This window comes from Pelophylax lessonae, assembly GCF_965119305.1.
Source record: "Pelophylax lessonae genome assembly, chromosome: 1".
Lineage (NCBI taxonomy): Eukaryota > Metazoa > Chordata > Amphibia > Anura > Ranidae > Pelophylax > Pelophylax lessonae.
In genome coordinates this window covers 148,683,220-148,708,143 of record NC_138768.1, presented here as the reverse complement: position 1 = coordinate 148,708,143, position 24,924 = coordinate 148,683,220, and the positions used below count along the sequence as shown (strand labels likewise).

The 24,924-nt window shown below is 40.0% G+C and overlaps 1 protein-coding gene across 2 annotated transcripts in view; it reads left to right on the top strand.

The window, feature by feature from the left end:
* Positions 1 to 24,924, top strand: part of EDIL3 (EGF like repeats and discoidin domains 3) — a 960,591-nt gene that overhangs the window by 279,770 nt on the left and 655,897 nt on the right. The gene's annotated exons all lie outside the window — the stretch shown is intronic.

Below are 24,924 nucleotides of genomic sequence, written 5' to 3'. Positions count from 1 at the left end.
TGGAATTGGAATAACCAATAGTACATTCATCTTTAATATAATGAGTTACCTACTGCTGTTAAGACCATTTCATCCATCCTAGCTAGAATCTGCCAAGATATGATAATTAAGCCGTGATAGATGATGGCCGAATATACACCTAATTGCTTTTACACAAGCTCTTTTGGCCTTTAACCTTCGAGAGCTTTAAAAACAGGAGTCTCTGTAACCCGTAGTTCACTGCGATTGTGATAAATTGCTCAGTGCAAAGGAAAGTCATTTTTCTAGCGTTTTGTAAAGTCTCTGAATGGATCAGTCACCATGGTAACCACTGGTAGTTTAAAAAGTGGTTTGGTTATACCCAAACATAGCCACAATTATAAAGATGATTTTTTTCCCTTCCTTAAAAAAAAATCTAAATTATTACCTTTCAAAAATAAGGCATTACGTTTTTGTATTGTACATTTGAAATGATTTGACTTTTATTAGAAAATTTGAACTGCCAATACTTAGTTACTTATCTTTAATAAAATAGATTATACAAAAATCCACCTTTCTTTTTATACATTCAGAAAGTTAAGAACACACATTCCTTTAAATATTTATATTTCCTGAGAATATTAGTCTTGACCAAGTTCTGAAATGACATTTCTTGACCAAGTTCTGAAATAACATTAATCTAATTATATACAGTGCCTTGCAAAAGTATTCGGCCCCCTTGAACTTTTCGACCTTTTGCCACATTCCAGGCTTCAAACATAAAGATATAAAACTGTAATTTTTTGTGAAGAATCAACAACAAGTGGGGCACAATCATGAAGTGGAACGAAATTTATTGGATATTTCAAACTTTGTTAACAAATAAAAAACTGAAAAATTGGGCGTGCAAAATTATTATTTATTATTATTACTTTCAGTGCAGAAAACTCTCTCCAGAAGTTCAGTGAGGATCTCTGAATGATCCAATGTTGACCAAAATGACTAATGATGATAAATAGAATCCACCTGTGTGTAATCAAGTCTCCGTATAAATGCACCTGCACTGTGATAGTCTCAGAGGTCCGTTTAAAGCGCAGAGAGCATCATGAAGAACAAGGAACACACCAGGCAGGTCTGAGATACTGTTGTGGAGAAGTTTAAAGCCAGATTTGGATACAAAAAAATTTCTCAAGCTTTAAACATCACAAGGAGCACTGTGCAAGCGATAATATTGAAATGGAAGAAGTATCAGACCACTGCAAATCTACGAAGACCTGGCCGTCCCTCTAAACGTTCAGCTCATACAAGGAGAAGACTGATCAGAGATGCAGCCAAGAGGCCCATGATCACTCTGGATGAACTGCAGAGATCTACAGCTGAAGTGGGAGACTCTGTCCATAGGACAACAATCAGTCGTATACTGCACAAATCTGGCCTTTATGGAAGAGTGGCAAGAAGAATTGAAAAAGAAACCCCCTTAGGTTTGTGGGACTTTAAGGGTAACAGTAAAGGCTCTCAAAAGAGAAGTTTTAACGTGTAATAATTATAAAATTTTATTTGGTAAAGTTGTGGTTGTAACAGACAATCATCATAAACTGTACATATTTAAGTCATAGACTCGAAAAAAAGCATGAATGATACAATACAGTTGTAGGTACATAGCAGAGTCCAACGCGTTTCAAACTGTTTGTTTTAGTACATAAATCTTCCTCAGGGAGTCTGCATATGTTCCTGAAATACATAGTTAAATATAAATTCCAAAAAACAGAATATATATAAGCATTTTACAATGAAAAGTTTTTTGTACAAAAAAAAGTATTATTTGCATCTGCGACCACATGTTGCCCTAAAAAAGTCCTGGAAAGCCTCTTGCTGATCCAGGATACTCCTAGAGAGGAAACCTACTCCCACAGATTGAAAGGGAAAAAGGAAAAAGGGGGAAAGGGGAGAAAAGGAAAGGGGAGGGAAGAAGGAAGAAAAGGGAAGGAAGGGGGGGGAAAAAAAAGAGAAAGGGGAGAGGATGAAGAGACCCCTTGTGTTAAAAAGACATACCTGCAAAACAGTGGAGCCCAAAAGAAGGTTCCCCTTCGGGGGGGTAAAACTCCCATGCGTTGAGAGCTAGAGTCAGGTATAAAGATTTATTCTGTATCTGAAACAGCGAGTATATTTACAACTGTCAGAGATCCAGGGTTAATGTAAGTATGTATATAAACATTGTTACAGAAAATATTCATGTAAATTCACCTGTTATGATGATTTTCATGTAGACATGTAAAGAGGGGAAAAAAAAGAAAAACAAAAACAGGGAAAATAGGGAAAAAAGGAAGCTGATTTTTCCCAAAGAAATATTATCTTCCGATGTATATATCTCTCAGATTTATTAGAGTGGGATCCTATCAGGGGAAAAGAAAATGTATCTTTTCAGCTTTAGTAAATCAAGATAATGTATATAGTATATTAAGTAATGTGATTGTAGTAGCTCTTACCTCACTAATTTATTGGAGGGTGTGGGGTATCCCATCAGTTTCCAAGGGTTTTGGGGAAACCTATATCTTCCCAATGGGAATATAAATCCTTGCCTGAAAGGTATAGGACAGGGATAATATGCCTATATAGGTATACATTTTGCATATCTTATTATTAGTTATAAATAAGTATTCCACCTGAAAAGATCATACCGTTCAGATTGAAGCCTGTCGTCACCGTATCCAATGAGGACAGCGGCATATCATCCTATGAGATATAGGATGTGATCTAAAGTTACTCGTCCTATGGGTCCTGATAGTAACATAAGAAGAAAAATAAGATAAAGCCCTCTTTTAATAAGTTGCCATCGTAGTTAAGAAAAAAGTTTTTAGTTATATAGGTCTCCTCCAGAGTACTCACTGTTATGTATGGATATCGGAGCGATAGGCGTCCTATGTTGCATCGGAGAGATAGCTCTCCGTTCTGGCTCTCGGCGTCCCCTTAAATACCCAAATGTCCAGAGTCTCGTGGTAGTTCCCGCGGGAACTTTGTAAATAGTTACGTCATATCCGTCTTTTGCCACCGGAAGTTCCTCGGACTGGCGGTGACATCACATCCGCCCAGATCAGAGGCTCCGACGTGTGTCATTTCCGCCTGAAGTGCCCGGAGATTATTCCGCTGGACTGGCGGTGACGTAATATCCGCCCTTTTCTCTAATAGACTCCGCTAGTATGTCCGCCTAAGTTGTAGCGGTATAGTCATGCGGTGGATACATAGAGGGGGGATAGTTTTAATTAAATTTAATTTTTAATTGAAAATGAAATAAAATTTATGATTGGGATAAATAGTGCCTATCTATATTGTATTGGAGACTGCTAGTGGACACTTGTTTTGAAAAGGGGAAATCTGTAAAAGATAATGCCCCAGGCACGGGTAATGCGTATATCCCCTGGAAAAGATTGACCAGGGGTTTCAGGATGAAACATATGGAGCATTGCAACCAACTGTTAACATCCCGGAAACGCTCGTTTCTCCAGATGTTTAAGGGGCCTATTGGTGGTCCCCATAGGAGATGTCTCACCCGTGCCGGGCTCTCATTTGCAGGGGAGCCCCCCGAGGGGAAGGAGAAAAAGGGTGATACAAAAGCCATGTTGGTGTCAATTACATGGACAGGGATACAAGTTGGCTGGTAGGCCTACACAATGGGAAGAAAAAGAGATAGCAGAATCTAGAAGGGGGAGGTTTTTTACCAGGAGGGAAAGGGAAAACCCCTGGTGCACAGGAGAAGAGGGGCAAGAGGGGCAAAAATTCCCCAATAAGGGGATCTTTGCACAGAAAAGACCCAGACCGGGTCTGTAGTTGTAAATCCACCCACAGTTAACCTGTGACAGAAGGGAAAAATGTTAATCGCAGAATGCATCACATGTTTAATTTGGACAATTTAAATGTATATCCTATTTGGGATATATTAGTATATTAATGTTAATAATTTTGTGACCCACTCAGAGATATGATGTCTCATAAAGTTTGGTATCTTAATACTATCACATAATCACGATGGTGGGAGGGGGGAAGAGGGGGAGGGTTTACAATGTAGTGATGGTCCTAGTTTGAATAAGGAGAAGGTATCTGAGATATAAGTGAGAAATTTACCCAGATTTCTATGAAGGGTGGAGTATACTTCACAAGAGAAGGGGGACATAGGTAATGGGGACCCTCAGTCTGTTTTCCCCGAGGAAAATCCCTCTAGAAAAGGCCTATAACTTTCCGCCTCATTTAGGCCAGGGGGGGTGGTTGCCGCAAGCTTAGCAATCCAGCGCATTTCCCGCTGGAGTAGCTGCTTGTTCCAATCACCCCCCCTGGCCGGTATATGTACCCTTTCAAGGGCATAAAAGGTTACCTTGGGGGTCCTGTATTTGTGCGTAATTGCCATATGCCTACCGAGTGGTAGATAAAGGTCTCCAATATTGAGACTCTGCATATGCTTATTGATGCGTTTTCCTAGTTCTTGCTTGGTCTTCCCGACATAGAAGGCCTTACATTCGCAGCGCATCAAATACACGACCCCATTTCTTAAAGATATCCATAAAAAGTGTTGTTTAAAGTTTGCCACAAGCCACCTGGGAGACACACCAAACATGTTGAAGATGGTGCTCTGGTCAGATGAAACCAAAATCAAACTTTTTGGCAACAATGCAAAACGTTATGTTTTGCGTAAAAGCAACACAGCTCATCACCCTGAACACACCATCCCCACTGTCAAACATGGTGGTGGCAGCATCATGGTTTGGGCCTGTTTTTCTTCAGCAGGGACAGGGAAGATGGTTAAAATTGATGGGAAGATGGATGGAGCCAAATACAGAAGAAATACTGGAATAAATACTGGAAGAAAACCTGATGGAGTCTGCAAAAGACCTGAGACTGGGACGGAGATTTGTCTTCCAACAGGACAATGATCCAAAACATAAAGCAAAGTCTACAATGGAATGGTTCACAAATAAACATATCCAGGTGTTAGAATGGCCAAGTCAAAGTCCAGACCTGAATCCTTTTTTCCATCTTTCCTTGGCTTCTTTATGCACATTAATACAGATTTTTACCTGGGGTGCCAAAACGTTCGATCACCACTGTATATTCACTCTGGGCCTTTGTGGTTCTACCTGAAACAGGCTGGACAGCGAGAACACCTGCTGGTGGTATTGGGGTTTATAAGCAGGTATAGTGCAATACCGCTGTCCACCAGTCGGTACCTCTCAATGGCCAGAAGAGTTTAATTAACCACCACCTGGCTGCTAGGAGACTATTTAGTCCTACCCTTCTATATGTTTCCTGTATTTTGGGATTTTACCTGTTTGCCTGCATACACCAGACTTGTTATTGTCTGAGCCTACAGTAGCCCCATTCCTGACCTATGTTATCTCCCTGTGACCTTGTTTCCCCCCTGGTCCTTATAAACCTCATTACCGTGTTTCCCCTTCTCCCCCCTTTGTTACATTTGTTATATATACATAGCTAGGTAGTTCATTGTCCACTTTTTACGCATATTCACTAGGTTGTGCATAGGTTGCTCTCAATTATGTTTTATGTCACTTGTGTTCATGTGCTTTAAATAAATTAAATAGGGTCTGGTCTTCTCTGTTTAGTTTTCACTAGGAGTGAGGTTCAGGTGCTTTGCTACCAAGATTATGTGGCAAACCCCTGTAAATAAAAAGGTTTTGCTTATAAGTTTGCAGGTTCACTGCCAGAAATAAGGAATAACTTATACTGCAGTAAATAACCTTTGCTTTGGTCAGCTGATTCACAAGAGACAATAAGTCCCGGTTCACACTTGTGCGATGCGGGAAGGCTGCGAATTCGCAGCCTGTTCCCACATCGCAAACGCACATCTGGCAGTTCACACTGCCATATACGATACGCAGGGGGTGTCAATTAAATGTTAACGACACCCCCAGTTTGATCGCATATGGCAGTGCGATCTGACGGTTCGCACAGGATCGGATCGCACAAGTGTGAACCACTGTGCGATCCGATCCTGATGCGGCTGGAAAAAAGGGTCCTGTGGGTCTTTTGTGCGGGTGCAGTGCGAATTTGAGCCATACAAAGTGTATGGCTGAATTTGCACCGCACATCCGATCGAATGTAATGAAGGAGCAGTGCGCTCCAATATTACATGCGATCGCCGCACTCGCAAGATTGTGAACCGGCCCTCATATGAAGGAATGGTTACCATATGCCTCCTTTCAATAAATGGGGAGCCCATGGCAGCCACATTGTCAGTGTGTGTTGTACCTGTTAGGGAGAGCTAACAGTTCTGTGTAGGGGGGGGGATATATTTATTTTTTTATTTGTATTTATTACTTTTTTGGTATATAACCACCATGGCAATGCCTGGCATCCAATTACTTATGTTTGAAAAAAACTTTCTTACTACTATTACTCCCTACAAATGGGAAGAATTGAATAACAAGCCCCCCCCCCACACCTTCCCTATAGGTTTCATTGGGGTTCACCACAAACTTCCTGAACTTCAAGCAAGATTCCTGAGACTGTTGGGGGACTAAACTTGGGCCGATTTGCTTTTCCCTAGTTTTCACATATCTGGTCCCCTGAGCATTGCAGGATAGTAGCACTTGATATCCTGACAGGTTAATTTAATAAAAGACTGTAAGGTTGCCTGGAACATTTGTGTTCACTTGAAATACCTATTCATGCTCAAAAGAAGGCTGCTAAGTGGTACAGTAGTACCCTGAAAAAAATGTACCAAGATGCATTCACCCTTTTAGTAAATCAGCTCCTAATAGCCTGGTCCAAGTGGTGTGATGTTCTCCTTCAACTTTGTTCCCTGTAAATAAACTATTAAGTACAATACATCTGGGTTAGTAATGGTGACATTATGTTTATTTTTGATTTAGTAGGCTAAGCAAAGTTAGGCCATGTGTACGGGTAGACTGGTGTACCTCATAAGCTATCTACTTCTCTTAAAGTAGAAGTGTTTTTCATACATGCCCATTATGGTGGCTTATCTTTGTTTAATAACTATTCTTTGAGTAAAATCAGTTATAGTTTAGACTGGTCTAGCTGTCTAGAAAAAATATCAGCCTGCTGAAAGTTTTTTAGCCATCTATATTTACTAAAACTACTGTATTTCCATGTTCTGTGAACTGTGGGAAACCAGATATAGTGGATGCTGGGTCCTGGGTTTAGAAACACTTTAAGGATAGGTCACTCATTTATATGATTTTGCCCAGGGAAATGATCTTAAAGGGTAACTCCACTTTAGTGAGGAAAAAAAATAGCAAATAAAGAACAAATAATATAGCGTATACAGTTGAGACACAAGTCATATAGTAATTGACTGTTGTTAAAAATGACCTTTCCTTTTCAATCTGCAGCTGCTGTAATTTTCTGAAAATGCAATGCAATATGGCTACCTGGAGTTGTTCTGTACACAGAATGTGTACTGACCCCACCCCAGAAACATAATTTCCTGCTTGTGTGATTGGCTCACCAATTTTCCCAGAAGTCTACCTAAGATACAAGTCAGGTTTCTGGCATCCCCTGCAACAAAAATGTCATTTTTTTGTGAGATGCTTCCAATAGGAACACATCTAAAGGGATGCAGGCCCAGAATCTTTCCTCATTAGAGCCCTGCAGCTGCCACAGCTAATTGATAATTATGAAAGCACTCCAATTAGACTCACTCAGAACAGGGGCACAGAGGAGCAAACTGTGATTTCTTCAGAATAACAAAAGGTAGGAATCTGCAACAAAGGTTGTTATAACCCTTGCAATGTACATAGATCACCCAGAGGGGAATATTTTTTTTTTCCTCAACAAAAGGGGAGTTACGCTTTAAAATAAAAATTCCCTAAGCAATTATGTATATATACTGTATATCCTTTTTTCCAAGGGTCTTCTTCCAGTAAATTTGTATCATATATACCTCATCCAACTTGGGATTGCTGCATACATTGTAAAATTACTGTGTGGTTTTTGTGTATACATATCCCAAAATTAGACTAGGAGAATATAAGCTGTAGGGTAACTTGTTTATATTTCATGGTTTTCAAAAATCTACAAATATGCAAGAAGTATTCTTAACGAATCCATGCAAAAGCACAAATCTATAAGAAGCCTCAAAAAAGTCACAGAGCTGAAGAAAACGATTTGGATTTACTTTTATTTCTGAAAAGAATCCGTTACCAAAGCCCTGCAGACTTAGGAACCTTGAGCAACATCCAACTCTGTTAGTTAATGGAACAAAGTAGATTAGAATATTTGGCAGCATGTCAGTATAATGAACTGATGGCTTTTGCTATGGATAAACTTTTAAAGAAAACAAATTCAAGAGCAATTCTCTTTACGTAAAGACAAATCATTTGATTGAATCCATCAATAAAGTTGTTTTTTTTTTAAACTTGCGTTAGAGCAGCCTTTTAAAGCTATATGCTATCTTTCATTTTCTTCTATGGTAAACATTTCACTAATCTGGTGTATGAAAAACAAATACAAAGAGGTTACTTTCATTGAAAAACTATGTAAAAGATCAGTAGATATAGATTTAAAGGCCAGCCACTGAATGTTTAGGTAAATCTAAATTCGGCATTTAAATTTCCATATTGGCATCACCTACCCCAAAGTCTGAACCTCCCTATTCGTCAGAGAGGATAACGGTCAAAAGGACCGGTCATAAGGACCAATATGGATTCTAAATTTCTAATAAAGATGGCAGAAGGCAGAATAAGCTCAAGTTTTACAGGAAAAGTTAAAACTTGCTTGTGGCATCAGTTTTCTGAATCTACTGGCCATTGTGAAATGTAGGTAACCCATGCCAATGTATTTTGTTTTCATATGCTCAGTTTTATTTGTCCATATTTATGAGAGGTTAACTATAAATCAGGTCCCCCTGACAATTCTTAGCAGGCTCTTTGGGTCTGATATGGATTTTGGGGGAGCCCTCATGCCGAAAAGAAAAGAAAAGAGCATGAGGTCCCCTCAAAATCCATACCAGACCCTTATCTGAGCATGCAGCCAAGCAGGCCACGAAATGAGGGGAGATGAGCATGAAACCCCCTCTAGAACCATACCATACCCCCTCAACATGGGTGCATACTTTACCGGGGGGGGGGCATCCCCCAGTAAACAACATTGTCCCCATTGAAGTAAAATATAATTGTGCAGGTGGATGCAGCATTTAACCTCATCTTTTTAATGGGCTAAATGTTCTTCAAGGCACCCTTTCTGTACCTGTAGTTAAGAGCCCAATGTACCTGGGCTCAGATATAGGTGGGTTTGGTGAACATTGCTGATGTTCAGATGCTGAATCCAAAACCCTAGTCAGTGGGCACCAAATGTTAATAAACTGTGATTACCATTTTCCTAGGCTAGTAGGCATGAGATTATCAAACAAATGACATGGGCAGCTGAGCACAGCCAAAAACATGAACCAAAGCAAAAATAAATATTTTAAAAAATTGATTCGATGAGGAACGCTCTTTCGCAACCTACTTGCAGCAAAACTAACAGTTACCAAAAAAAAAAGAGAAAAAAAAAAGAAAAAAGACAAACAAACTAACAACAAATAGCCATTTAAGTTTATGGTAAAATGACAATTCTCAGCTGGTTACTTGAAAAACTGATCAGCCTAGGATTCCCTTCATATACCTGACCATTATTATAGATGAGAGTCTGTAGAGATGTTATTGGGGGATTCCACAAAAAAAAAAAGTCTGGCATGTATTTTAAGGAGGTATTCACTGCACAAAAAAAGAAAAACAGTACACATCTGACCCTTATCTGAACATTCAGCCTGGCAAGCCAGGAAAGGGAGGGAATGAAACTGACCTGACCCCCTGAGCTATATTAAGCCACATGCATCTACAGGGGGTACCTTGCCAAGCACTTTGTTCCCATGATATATGAGGACATGTGTGGCTTATCATCATCTGGAGGCTCTCTTTAACAATAAGGGACCCCCAGATACCACCCATCTTTCCCCACCATATCCCCAGCCTATAACTAATTTGGCTGGGTAGGAATGAGTGGTAGTTGTTGGGAATCCAGCAGCCAACTGCCACTAGAGTTTCGACTTGGCCTAATGCCAATTAGGTCTGTCTGTTTGCCAAATCTCTGAACAAGCAAAATTCAGTCTAAACTGGAAGCCTATCCATACTTACCAGCACTAGCTCTCCCAGTGGCTTTTATAACACTTGTACTATGGCAGCAATTGCTCCTTCAACATTCATGTTCACTTTAAACAAGATGCTTTCAAATTTCAAGCAAACAAAAGAAATTTCAAACAAAGCAGATTTCAAGTAGTTCTTTAGACTTTATAATACTGTAAATGGAAATGTTCACTAATCATATATACTGCTGTGACTTATTTCATAGACTGACACACAATACTCTTTAAACCAACTTCTCTGTAATTAAATTATTTCATAAAAACCCCAAAAGAGCAGAGCAATTTATTACAGTTTCCGATATGTAAACCACCTTTTTGAATTGGAATTAGAAAGCTGTCATTTCAAACACGCATTTGGCAGAATTTAAGATAATGTCATGGCTGTATGTGCTGTTTCTCTACTGTTACAGGGTCTGAAATATTGTACAGAAAAAAAGTGAGCTGTCCTTTCCAGTAATTGATATTTCTGTGTTTTAGTGGGCATAGGTAGAGATAAAACCATTGGCATGAAATGGGCTTATCCAGGTGGCTGGCCTTGTGGCTTTTTTTCTCTGGAACACAGCTGTGAAATGGCATTTTGGCTCCGGTTTGTATTTTGGAACATTTCAAATGTGGCATTTATATTCTGTTGCACTTGGAGCAGCAATTTGAAATCTTCAACATATGCTCATTAATCAATTCACAAAACTTAGACAGCAAGACATTCATTCAATGGCGCTAACCTGACCGAGAATATTGAAAATTCTGCTGGTGTGACAGAGCAAAGGATCTGTGTAATGTACAGCTTTTGTAAGAAAGAACGGGGAAGACAAGATAAGTTAACAAAGACAAAGACAGCAGAAGTCTTGTCCAACGACTTTGCAGAACTTTTCAAAATTTGAAAAATTTACTGTTTGGATATTTGGCGACATTTATTAAGATCATACATTTTCCCAATATTTTACAAATATTTTGAGTTATTGCCTTGTGCATTGAAAAGCTGAAAGCAGCCAACACTCTACTATGATGCAAAAAAAGTAAGAAAGAGTCCTATGATCATATTAGAAGTACAAACTCTAAAATAAATGTTTAATTGAAAACTTTATAAAAACTTGATAAAACAGTGGTGCACAAATTATCATAAGCAATCCTAATATAAATGAAAACCATATAATTCCCAGGAACTCATAAGAACAAGAAAAAAAAAGATCAAATCTGAAGGGTTGCTTGTAAGTAAGGCTCTTTTATACTACAAAGGGAAAAATTCAAAAAAATACAGTCTTACTATAGAAAACAATATCGTACACAATTGTACATGATTTATACCTGTAATGATAGTATTCAGTATGTAAATTATTTTTTTATTTATTTCACAGGCCTTTATTTATATTTTTCTGTATTTATGAGCTGTCCAGCAAGTGACAGTTACAAGGGTTGGGACAAACCATGTGTTGTGCTTCCCCCTCAGGAGCCGCTGGATTTTTGAGTCCCCCTATTCCTGTACAGCCAGACAATTCACATTTTTTACTCTCATTCAGAGCTAAGGACTTAGTCCATGGACTTGTTTTGTTATTTTATTTGGTAAAATAGCTTGGATAGGGTATAGCTATTATGGGATGCTCAACTTGACTTGAAGAACAATGATGAGGACAACTTCCTTCTCTAAATACACCACAAAAATTAGCAAATCCTTGACTGCATTACCTCTGGAACAGCAACATTCTTTCTGGGCTTGGCAGTGGTAATCCTCCTTCTTGGAAATTTGTATCTCCTGGGTGGAAGTTTAGCAAAAGTCCCAACTTGCAGGAGCTCTGTATCCCCTTTTTTTTTTTTTAAATACCAGCCCACCTGACTGCTTGGTGAAAGTGTCCCAGCTTGTAGGAGCTCTTTGGCCCCTTTTCTCTCAAAATACCAGCCCTTCTTGCTGCTTAGTGAAATGTTCCAGGACAAAGAAAAGTTGCACAGCCTGTCTAGCACAGTCCCAGAAAAGCTTGCTTCTTATGGCATCTTGCAGCTCTCTGCCTTTTTGGCCCTGGGGGTGGTACTCACACTGTCTCTGGAATCCTGCTGCGTCAGAAGAGACTACTGTTCAGGCCTCCTGCTGCTCAGGTTCTTCCATGCAAGCTAGGGGTCTCCTAGAAGAGACTGTAGGGTATCTCAGCTCCCAGCCTGGAGGCAGAGCCCCTCAGCCCCAGGGTCCCCTTCCCAGGCTACAGGAAACAGCCCATTAACTTCATCTTCCACCCCACTTCCCTGCTAGCCAGGCTCCACCATATTTAGGGGCTGATTTAGTCACCCTGCCAGGCCTTCTTCCTTAGGATTGGCCAGATTCCTTCAAGTATACAGATTTGGACCACCTGTCCTCCACCCACTAGCTTCTAGAACCTTCTCCAAGCTTCTAGAACCAAGGGGAGGTACCAGAGGCCTACCCTGTGGTTCCCTCCAGCCTGACATACACCAATTAACCAGGCTCATAGGCTACTGTGAGTAAAAAAATGATCTACCTACACTAGTTGTACCCTAGATGGTGCTACATGTATAACACTGCTGTGGCTGCTTACAAAGGTCAGCTGTTATTTATATGGGTTAAACATTTTTCTCCAAAAGAAAATTTGTTGTTGCTGCTTAAAGGGTGTATGTCCATTTTAACCACTTTAGCTCCGGAAGGTTTTACCACCTAATGGCCAGGCCATTTTTTGCAATGCGGAACTTTGTTGCTTTAACTGACAATTGCGCGGTCCTGCGACGTTGCACCCAAATAGAATTGATGTCCTTTTTTTCCCACAAATAGAGATTTATTTTGGTGATATTTGATCAAATAGCGTTTACAAACTATGGGATAGATTTATGGACTTTTAAATTTTTTTATTGTTTTTATTAGTAATCACGATTTTTAGTGGGACTGCAACATTGCGGGGTTGCGATGGACAAATCTGACACTGAGTGACACTTTTTGGGGCCAGTGACACCAATACAGTGATCAGTGCAAAAAATATGCACTGTCACTGTAAAAATGACACCGACAGGGAAGGGGTTAATATCAGGGGCGATCAAGGGGTTAAGTGTGCTCCTAGGGAGTGCTTTCTAACTGTGGGGAAATGGACTGACAGCAGGAAGAGAGGGACCTGTGTTCCTGATTAGAAGGAACACAAAATCTCTCTCTTCCTGTCTGACAGAATGACTGTCTGCCTTATTTACATAGGCAGCCTGCCTTTCTGTCATTCTCCTGAACTATCGAGGATGGCCGACAGTGGTGCGCCCATCCCTCCCCCCCTTCCCAGGGCCCATCTACAAAATCACGTACAGGTACATGATTTTGTGCTTAAGGGCCACCCTGCCCCACTAAATGTATGTGGAGCGGTCCTTAAGTGGTTGAACTATATGTCCAATCAGCGCGGCCACTGGGAACCCCTGATCGTTCAGGAGAATGACAGTTAGGCAGTCTGCCTATGTAAATTAGGCAGACCGCCATTCTGACAGACAGGAAGAGAGAGATTGTGTGTTCTTACTAATCGGGAACACAGATCTCTTTCTTCCTGCAATCCTGGGGCGGTCCTTAAGTGGTTGAACTACATGTCCTTTTCAAACAGATTTACAGATTGACATCACTGCTGTGTAATTTCCCTGCAGAACAAGCAGCATTGTCATCCTGTTACAGGATCTACTGGCAGGATCAACAGGTAATAAAACTAGGTAACAGTTGTGCTTTAGAAAAACATAAAACGTTAGTGAGCAAAAGCCTAAATTATATATTTAATTTTTTATTTTGCCCAAAGTTCTCAATAAATGTAACTGCAAGTTATATTTGTAACTTTGAAAATTAGTTGCCAAAATAACATGATTCCAGAATATTCACTATATTATTCAATCTTTAGTTGGAATGCATAACAATCAACAATGGCTTCAACCAACTTTTCAATACATTCTCAAGGTTCTGCTATGGATCCTGGCTTTCAGGTTTCTTCTGCTTTAAACAACAGTTATTACAAAACGTTTTAACTTTTTCAGAATGCTGAAAGTGTTCGGCAACCAACATTACCAATTTTCATTGCTCCCTACAGCTTGATATCACTATTTTCTGATGTGCAGAGCTCTAGATTGACTTTATGGGTAAGATGGAGCACTCCAGGTGCTGTAGAGCTACAGCTTATCCACAAATAGATAGTTAATAATCAAAGCTAAAAGTCATTGCCACTTGTCAAAGTAGCAATTAAAAAGCCAACCCTATGCACTTGTATGTACTCAGACATTTGTTCTTTGCTCCCACAGCATTCTTCATAGAGATGTCATATGTCAAGGTCTGTTATTGTGAATCCAAATGTGAGGCACCTATTACAAAAATGTATTAATGAATATTGAATAAACATGTTCAAGTAAATTCCAGACATTAACAACCAAGAGATATTCTGTTAACTTGTTGCCATATTACAGAAGTATCAAAAAACTTTCATACATGACAATCAAAACATACAGAGTTTTAGACCCCGTTCACACAGGGGCGACGCTACTTGCTGGGGCGACTCGGTGCAACATGCACGGACTTCATATCATTGAAGTCAATGCAGGTCGCCTCCAGGTCACCCCAAAGTAGTACAGGACCCTTTTTCTAAGTCGGAGCAACTTGTGACGCTCCTATTAGAACGGGTCCTGTGCTAATCAATGGCAGGCGACCCACCGCGACTTGTCACCCTAGTGTGAATGGGGACTTATTGGTTTTGTGTGATTCCTTCCCCAGAGGCTAGGCATAGTGCATTCCATATTTGTTTGGATTTGTGTAGACCCATGCTGTCAATTGTTGCCTTTTGCATTCAAACTGAAATGTATACGTTATCAGGGCCTATTCACAGCATGACAATTACCGAATATAAATGTGTTTTGGTTAAGACTGGCCCAAGACATTATGCTGCCTGGGTCCAAGAACAAAATGATGCCCCCCTCAAAAAAAAAAAAAAAATCACACCCAACAAAAGGCCCCCACATCCATTATTTTATATAAATATAAAATGTAGAAAATATTATATATTATATATACTGTTATCTTCTTTCATAACTCACCACTGGACCGGACCACCAAACACCCACTGCCTGTCCTCAGTCCTACTGTCACTCCCGTGTCTGCCCTGATGTCTGACGTCATTGGGCACACCACGATCATGTGAGGGATATTCCCCGGAGGAGACAATCCGCCTCCTCGTACGGGCAGGAGTATGAGATGGGGAAATGCTGTCCATAACATGCCGCAAACTGATGACACGCAAAACTGTTGGGAAAAAAATCTTAGGGAGTCAACTTGCCACCCCTCTCCAAGTTCTGCCTGGGTCCATGGTAGGGCCGGTCCTGGTTAGGGTGTATGTCAATGGGACATTTAGGGACAAATGGGTTGCCAATGCTCTGAAATGAACCAAAAAAGGTGCATGCTCCTCTTCTGGCTGCACAGAAGTCAGAATGAATGAAAACACATCACGCCAGCAAATGTTACTGCAACGCAATGGTGTAAATGGGCTCTTAATCATGAAATATTGTATATTGAAGTGCCTTGATGAAGTAGTCCTAGGTGGCTTCAATACATTGTATTTCTTTGTGACTGCCATTATAATTTAGTAGAGAGACATGTTTGTGATGAAGACTAAGGAGTGACACATGCTGTATCCATCTCTTTTACACCCACAACATTAGTAAATGTGTAACACAAAAAAGGCAGCAGGATAAAAAAAAGACGACATTTCATGAAAAATTGTTAAAAATAGATTTGTGGAGTCTTCTCTACTCCTGCCTGCTCTTAATGGGGTTGCCCCTGTCAGCTAGTCATGGTAACCCCTGCTGGGGTTCTCCTTTCTAAGACTTCATGTACACTACAGCTCTTAAACTTGAGTTTAGGAGCTTTTGGCATTTTTTTGCCAAAGCTCCTAAACGCAACTCCATAAAAGTCTATGTGTTCATGTGCACATAGGCTTTTAGCAGCATTTAGGAGCTGCTGTGGTTAGGGGAGATTCAACCTCCCTCAGCTTCCCTCTCCTGATTGCAGAAGAATTGCATTTAGGGTAAGAACATTTTAACCACTGGCTGCAAAACGCGTCAAAAGTGTGGTAAAATCATGGGGCAAATTTTGCAGCCAGTGGTCAAATTAGGCTATGTGTAGATGAAGCCTAATTGGAGGCTGTGAATGCACCTTTAGAGTGTGGTCACAAAAAATGCCTATACATGAACTTTAAAGTCAAGGTTGTCTCTATACCCTTCTGTTTACTGAGCCTATGATCTATGATGGAAAGGTGCTATGACCAACAGGAACCCTCTCTCCTTCCACCCTTTTTCCTCTCTCCCTCTCCTCGTTCCCCTCCCCTCCGTTACAATCACAGACTCATGTGTCCACCATTTGGTGGACACTTGTCCTCCATTGGCCACAATGACGGTGCCCGTGCCATGAGCTCTATGTGCCGGGTCTCACGTTTCCCGGGGTGTGGGCCACCTGACACAGCAAGTTCCTCTATGGGGGTGTCGGGAGATGGGGGCCCCCCTAATATGCTACTTTAGCCTTCTAGTCCTGGTTTTCACCGATATGGAGGCTACTCCGTCTGCTTGACCCCTTACTGTGGTTCACCATCCCGTACTGTTCCCGAGGTGTTTTTCTGCACTATTGTGATCTCAGAGGTTATATGAGGCACCTGGGTCCACGTGTGATTCTGAGTAGATTTCTACGTTCCCTATTGCATACCATGACTGTATTTTGTTTGCATATTTCTTGGAGTTTCTCTGTATCTCTGTCATGCTCTTACTATTTGTATGTTGTTATACTCTAATAAACTGTTTTGACAAAGACCAACAGGAAATCTTGGTTAGTGGAAAGGGTAGGATTATTCTCAACTTTTTTACTCTACAACAATCCAAATATCAGATCTTCAGCACTTTCCCTAGCATTGGGCAGCAAATGGTTGTTTGTTACTACACTTTGCAGTGCGTTGCAACACAAGTTCATTGCTATGCCATTTATAATGAATGCATTTTCCATCATATCTAAGGCTATTATATTCTGCAGGACAACCTAACATATATAGACATTTTTTTTTTGCTTTAAGTTAATTTCTGTATTTGCTTTTCGCCAATTTTTGGAAATCATGTATTTTGATTCCATTGTTCTGCTTGTCTGAATGGCTTGTCAGTACAATAATACATTTTTCTGTATATCAAGATGTTTTGTTTGTTTCTCCTGCGCTTGATGCTGCCCTCCCTTGTACATAAAATGGCAATCAGCAAGTGAAACCAGCTATTACCTAGAACAAATGACAGTGAATATATGGCATAATATGCTAATGATGTAAAACTGCACTGCTGTTTAAGCTTCAAAGAAATAAAAGTAATAAAATAGTAAAGTGAACGTTGTAATTGAGAAATAGATCAAGACATGAAAGACTATAAAATAGGTTCTATAATACAGGAAATTCCATGACATTCATGCTTCTGATCATTTTCTTTATAGTATATGAATTTTGTTCAGAAAGAAAAAAGGTATTTTATGAAAATGTTTATTACTTTCCAACCTATTACATATACTGAAAGAAAATATAAAGTCCTAACATGAAATGTATCACAATATTTCTAAAATGTTCATAACAAACAGCTGGTCTCAATTACTATGTGTTGCAAAGTGAACCTGTCAGCCATTTTAAACACGATAACTTAAAATACGTCTAAAGCCCAAACTTGTTTTCCATTATGTATAGAGTATGGTAAGGGTAAAACCACTGTCATTTGTTTCCCCTGTGTTATTAGGGAGCTTTCCCTTCACTTTCTGTCCTATATACTCAACAGGAAGCATGAGGACATCTTTCCAATATGAGGGAAATCCCCACTTAGGCAGTTGTCACGGGAAGAAATATCCCTATTGAAAGTTTTCCCCTCCATTCTGTTTTTGTGGCAACTCAAAATTTTGAATTTGCCCTTGCTTCCTTGCCTCACATTGGCACATTGGCCCATTGGCAGTCAGGGACATTAGAGAGAGTAAATCTGAGGGGACAAAGACCACAATAAAAGCATTGCAGTGGTTCTAACTCATCACCACTCTATCCAGATCTAAACAATTATTGGCCTTTAGTTTCCTTTAAAGCTATTTGCAAGAACAAACAATAAATTGTGATTATTAGTGAGAAGTCTATCCTCTCAGTGCCTCTCTGATAAATTATCCTTTGTTATGAGAGGCCTAACTTTCCTGACTGAATTAAGCCCTGCCCTTCCACCACTGCCATGCTCATTGTGAGAACTTCAGTGGCTCTTACCGGCACTCTTATTGGACTGAAAGGTATTGTTATTGGACACAAGGCAGCCAGCTAGGTGGGCCTTAAGTAAGGGCAGTCAGGCCTATGGTGCAACATAAAAAAAGTATTACATAGGCACACAGAGAAGCGATTGCAGCATAATAAAAGTAATAGTCCCCTAACAGAAACCTGTTTTTGCCCAAGCAAAAGAAAGCAACACGTCTGCCTAAATGCTGCTCACCCTGCAGTACATACTCATCTTTCCTTTGCTTTAAAGCCATAATTTTCAGCCAAGGAAGCTGCCATCTTGGTCACTGTTTGATCTTCAACTGCTATGATGCCGCACATGTGATCAGTTATGATACCAGCTATTTGATGGTTTGACAGTTTGGTTGAGAAAATGTGCCTAGAATGTAACTGTTTTACAAAACTATTAAATCACTAGGTTTAATTCCGGCACGCTCTCTCAGCCTCTGTTAAGGCCACAAATCATGCAAAAATGCAGATCCAAGCACTGCAACAGGTATTTCAAACATCAACATTACAGTATTTTGAGGACTCATTCGCCAGAAAATCTCACATTCATAATAAACTATGGCAAGGTGAATGTTATACATATTAACTAAAAATGTACAATACCTTTTGCATACTACTTCAAAAACAATGCAAAGCTTATAGTATCATTGTAGTACCATCAAACAAACAGTAATTCCCGTTAGCCACCTACAATGGTGCAGAGATGGCAGCTATGTGTCTCAGTGCCATTTGGCATTCACACTTGGAGGCTTCTGGGGGCCCTGGCTGACACTAGAGCCAGAACCACTGGCTGTCAATGAATCCTTGGACCTTCCTTGGCTTCTAATCTTAATGCACAGTGGTCCATGGGACACCATTCCCTTTTGTAGATAAACGGGTCTCTACTCCTTTAGTAAATCAACCTAGCCTGTGTCTCTGATCAATGAGGGTGTCCATAGGCTATCAGGAATGCAAGGGAAGTGAAAAGATACAAGGACAATCCTAGCTGTTTGTGCAAAGTCCCAGTTTGGAGAACAGAATATTCTGGGCTTTAGTGTTCCTGAAAATAGAAGCCAATATTATAATAGGACAGCTAATGGAAGGAAGTGTCTGTTTACCACATTATAAAGCAGTAAAGATTTGCTTTCCATTACAAAATTAACTGTAGTTTTGTGTCTTAACCACTTGCCGGCTGCTCACTAGAGCTCTACTGCGGCAAAGTGGTTCGTTATCGTCTGGCGACGTAGACCTACATCGCCAGAAACCCCCCCTTCTCGGCGGCGCACGCGCGCCACCGGAGGCTCGCTCCCGCTGTATTCAGTCACAGCGGGAGTCGGGCCAGAGGAGGAGCAGCGGCGATAGCCGCTGCTCTTCCCTGATCGTCGGGAAATCGAGTGTGGAGATCCGCCTGCTTGTGTAAACAAAGCGGGCGGAACTCCTAAGTGACAGGCAGGGTCAGATTGCAGTGTTCAGCATAGCTGAACCTGCGATCTGTCCTTGTGTCCCTCAGTCACCTCCCCCCACACACATTAGTAATAGGGATGTAACGAAATCGAAGATATCGCGATATCGTATCGTTGTGGTCGTCTCAATATCGTCGTGGTCGTGTCTCGATATCGTCGTGGTTGGGTTACAATATTAAAAGGACAGGTGTCCGTCAAAAAGCAAGAGGAATAAACACAGTCCCGCGGAACAAATCATTGTTAACTACATAGACCAGAGTTTAAGGATTTTTTTTACTGTTTGTTTTTTTTTTTTTTTCTTGCAATGTAGATATTTTGATCTTTCTGATGAAAAACGTGAACATAAGCTAAATGATAGGTCAGTGTTTTTTTTAAAGGCTTTTTGACTGACTATTTTATTTAAGTTTAAGTTATGTTCCTAAATACCAGTTTTAAAAGGCTGCCTTTATTTGCCTTGCACATTTAAACCTGACTTAACTTGATCTTTGTTTGCACTTAAAGGGAATTGCCTATTGTTTGTTTACAATTGTTCTAGCTGCTTCTTAACTTGAACATTGAACAGAAGAATATTATGCAACCAAATATTACTATACAGAATATTGATGTTCCTGACTACAACTTGCACTTTAAAAGCACTATGTGATCAGTGTTTTATGTTGTCATGGATCCATAAATACAACAATAAATTGCCTGTTGACTGGCAAAAGCAGAATAAATGTCGGTATTTTTTCGCTATTATCATCACAAACACTATCATGAGCTATTTAACAATACCATGAGCTTTTCCACAATATCACAATAAATATCGTACCGTAAGGTCAATATCGAAATTGTATCGTACCGTGAGATTTTGATATCGTTACATCCCTAGTTAGTAAGCACCAGGCATACATTAACCCCTCCCTCTCCAATAAAATTAACCCCTTCCCTGCCAGTGTAATTTTTACAGTAACAGTGCATATGTATAGCACTGATTACTGTAGTAATGTCACTGGTACCCCCAAGAGTGTCAAAAATGTCAGTGAAGCGTCCGATCTGTCCGCCGCAATGTCACAGTCCCACAAAAAAAATCGCAGATCGCCGCCATTACTCGTTAAAAAAAAAAACACCAAAAACAACAGAAATCTTTCCCTTAGTAAATGCAATAACTTTTGTGCAAACCAATCAAAATACACTTATTGTGATTTTTTTTGCCAAACATAGGTAGCAGAAAACAAATTGGCTAAAATTTTTTTGGGGGGAATTTCATATAAAAAAATGTGAAAAATATTGTTATTTTTTCAAAATGTACGCTCTTTTTTTGTTTATAGCGCAAAAAGTAAAAATTGCACAGGTGATCAAATACCACCAAAAGAAAGCTCTATTTGTGGGGAAAAAGGAAGTAAATTTCGTTTGGGTATGGCGTCGCACTACCGCGCAATTGTCAGTTAAAGTCGCACAGTGCCGAATCGCAAAAAGTGGCCTGGACGTAAGACAGCAAAATCCTCCGGTGGTAAAGTGGTTATTAAAATATATGTTAAGGTCATTTGTACCTTGAGGATTTGAAAACCTTTTAATCAAAGATTCTGTGAAGTAGAACATGGTCCTATTAAAGTACAATGACTTCCATAATAACGCCCTCCCCCCCAAGAATAAAAATGATAGTCTGCACACAACATTACCATGTCCCGAAGTTTCTTTATTTAGAATCAGGCAAACAGCTCACCAGCTGATCATCACTGTGTGCTTTGTCTTACCTTTTATATTTTTATTTTTTATTTGTGTCAGTAATCCTGTTTTATGTATAATCACCCTTTTATGTGTGTATACAAGCCTATACCAATCTTCAGTTTGACATTGGGGATCAACGTAGAGGGTGTCCTGTCTCCAATGGTAGTATGTAGATCCAGAAAAGGAACAGTTAATCACTAATTTTAGGATAGTCAGTAGAGCCATGTAAATCAATCTTATGTCCCTGTAGACAAATGTGCATTTATAGCACAGATGTACCCTAATATATAAAACTACTAATCCAATTTGCATCTAATTGTTCCCAGCTTGTTATCTTTCATCAGTAAAATATAGGAAACCACAGAGTCTGTGGAGCAGGACTTGGGGACTAGTGAGCTGTGGTGAAATGATATGTACTAACAAGCTCTAAATGGCTGTATGTAAGTTGGATAAATGACTTTATATTTATACAGAAAGATTCTGGATGCATAATAATTTACTGGGGCATAAAGGAATAATTTACGTGTCTCTGCCCGCCATGTAGAAAAATAGAAATAAATGCTTTTTTGGATTGCTTTGTTTTTCCATTATAGGTTAATTATAATGCATGTCAGCAAACACACATTTTATGTTATTATTTTGAAATTCAAATTAAAGTCATTTTGTTGTTAGTGTGTTTAAAGCATTTCTAAATTCTCCCTTAAGGTGTTTATCTGTAGGTCGGTCTAGTGTAATTATCAACCCTACTGCATGACCCTAGAGAAAGCCTAGTGCAACTAAAGATTGTATTGTTTTCAGTTAGTCTGAGCTGACTGATTGAGAAAGAGGAGCATTAAAGCACAATCATTATCCAGTACTAATAAGGATGGCGCAGAACCTTTAGGCCTCATGCACAATGGACGTTTTTACAGCTGCTGTTTTTGGCGTCAGACTTTTTTTCTGCAGCCAATAAACTCCCCAGCATGTTATCCTATGTGTCCATGCACACGTAGGCTCTTATTAGCAGTTTTTGGCAGGGGCTTTTTCTGGCTGTAAAAAAAACCCAGAACTAGTGGGTTTTAGAAGGCGATTTTCAGCAGTAAAAACGCTCTAATTCTGATAAAAGTTAAAAAATGCTGAAAAATGCCAAAAAACGTGGCTATTCTGCATTTATCGACGTTTTTGAGCCATAAGCTTTTGTGGAAGTATAGATTTTCAAAAAAAAAGCTAAAAAATGCTACAGCTAAAAAACGCTGAAAAATGCTACTGCAAAACAGCTGAAAAACTCCTTCTACATCTACAGCTTTCTACTGACGTTTTGATAACATCCAATGTGCATGAGGCCTTATATGTAATGAACACATGTGGCTGTCCCTTTTACATATGCAAGTACCACATAATTAAGGCTTTAAAATATTTTCAAGATCATTCACATTGTTTTCAAAGAATCAGCCTAAATATGGTATTTCAGTTAAAAATTGAGAGTGGTCTGCTGCCTTTTTTTTTTTTTTTTTTTTTTATTATATGTGAGCCCTATTGCAACCCCCAAAATCTCATATATTTATTAAAATACTGTATCTGTCATTTCAAACGCTATTTTCAATATTTTTAAATTTGTGGCTTATATTGAAGTGGTTGTAAACTTCCGACATGAAATGTGAACAAAGCAAATCCTTCTATAGTGTTTACTTGTTTCAATTCAGAACACTAAATGCCATTACTGTATGTTGCCTCGTTCCTGTGTTATCTGCATGCATAACTTCTGAAAGGATATCCTGACATCAGAAGATAAAAAGATGAAAGGGGAGGGAGCTCCAGCACACAGCCTGTGATTGACAGCCTAAGCTCTGTTCCTGCCTGCTGTGTGAAGGGGGTTGTATCGCTTCCCTCCAATCAGCTCTCAGCTTTCCTCAATGTGCTCTGCAGAGTGCCACTTTAGCTCCCTATCCCTGCTGTCTGCAAGCTCAGAAAGCTGTATAAGTTTTGCTCTTTGGATAGCTGTACAGAAGACCGCAGATAAACAGATATGACTGGTGTAGGAGGATTTCACGTCTATTTATCACTTGACGCAGTCACTTCTTTAGGTACATGTAAGGGTTTACACTCAATTTAAAGTAATGCCTGCTGATCCTGCCATTGAAGTCCATATTCAGGCATTTCCTGAATAGGGCAACTATTCTCTGTTCTTTAAGTTTTGTTTCAGCATTGCATCATAGCTCCCACTGGATAAGGTGCATAGCTCCTAACAGTCCCTGATTTAGGGGGAATGTCCTTCTCTCAGAACAAAGTACCTTTACCCCTCTTTCTTTCATTTGTCCCTCATTTTTTTCCATTGTTTTAATCTGTGTAATAATTCACTATGTATACCCCAAAAAGCGTTTCAAAGTGCTAAACCTTTCCTCTATTTTCCAAATTGTTGTATTTGTAAATTTCAGAAGCCAGTATAAAGGAATAGTAGTGATAGAGAAAGCATGTGTGGGTATCATGCTTTTTGTGTATTGTGTGTGTGTGTGTATATGTGCGCATGTGTCTATATGTGTGTGTGTATATGTGTGTGTGTATATGTGTGTGTATGTGTATATGTGTGTGTGTGTGTGTATGTGTGTGTATATATGTGTGTGTGTGTATATATGTGTGTGTGTTTGTGTATATGTGTGTGTGTGTGTTAATACTTGTTAACATACTGTGTATGTGCGCATGTGACAGAGCCCTGATGCCCTCTTAAAGGAGTTCAAGGGGGCATGGGCGTCCACAGGGGGGGCAAGGGGAGGAGAATTTCAATTGAATGGCATGATGAATAGAGCACTGCACTTCCCTGCCCTGGCTGTACCTGTACTCCTCCTGTTTCCTCTGGCCTGGTGCATAATATCCCACCAAATGTATCCCATTCCATTCCCTGGGGTTAAAATTAAATGGCATGAATAGAGGACTGCCCCTGGCCCTGACTCACAACATGTTGAGTTAAAGCCAGGGAAGGATATTAACCCTAGGGAATGGAATGGAATGGGATACATTTGGTGGGTTATGTTATGCACCAGGCCAGAGAAAGCAGGAGGAGTACTGCTTATGCACCAGAGGCAGGAGAAGAGACTTTGCTTGTCCGCTCTCAATGCGTCCCCTGCCTCAGCCTATGTTCACATTGGTCCGATTGTCTGATGTCAAATCGCATGTCAAATTGGAGCCAATTGCTGGCAATGGCATCGGCGGAACCGGTGCGATGTGGACTTTGCGGCACCCCACGATTCCCAAAAGTAGCTTCTGTACTACTTTTGGCAATTTGGGGGGGGGGGGCAATTTCCATAGATATCTGTGTGGTGCATTTAATAGTGTAAATATAAAAACAGATTAGAAACTGCTAATCAGACAATTTGCAGCTTGATCCTTCTATTAAGCTTTTGCATCAGGTTTCTCAAACCTTTGC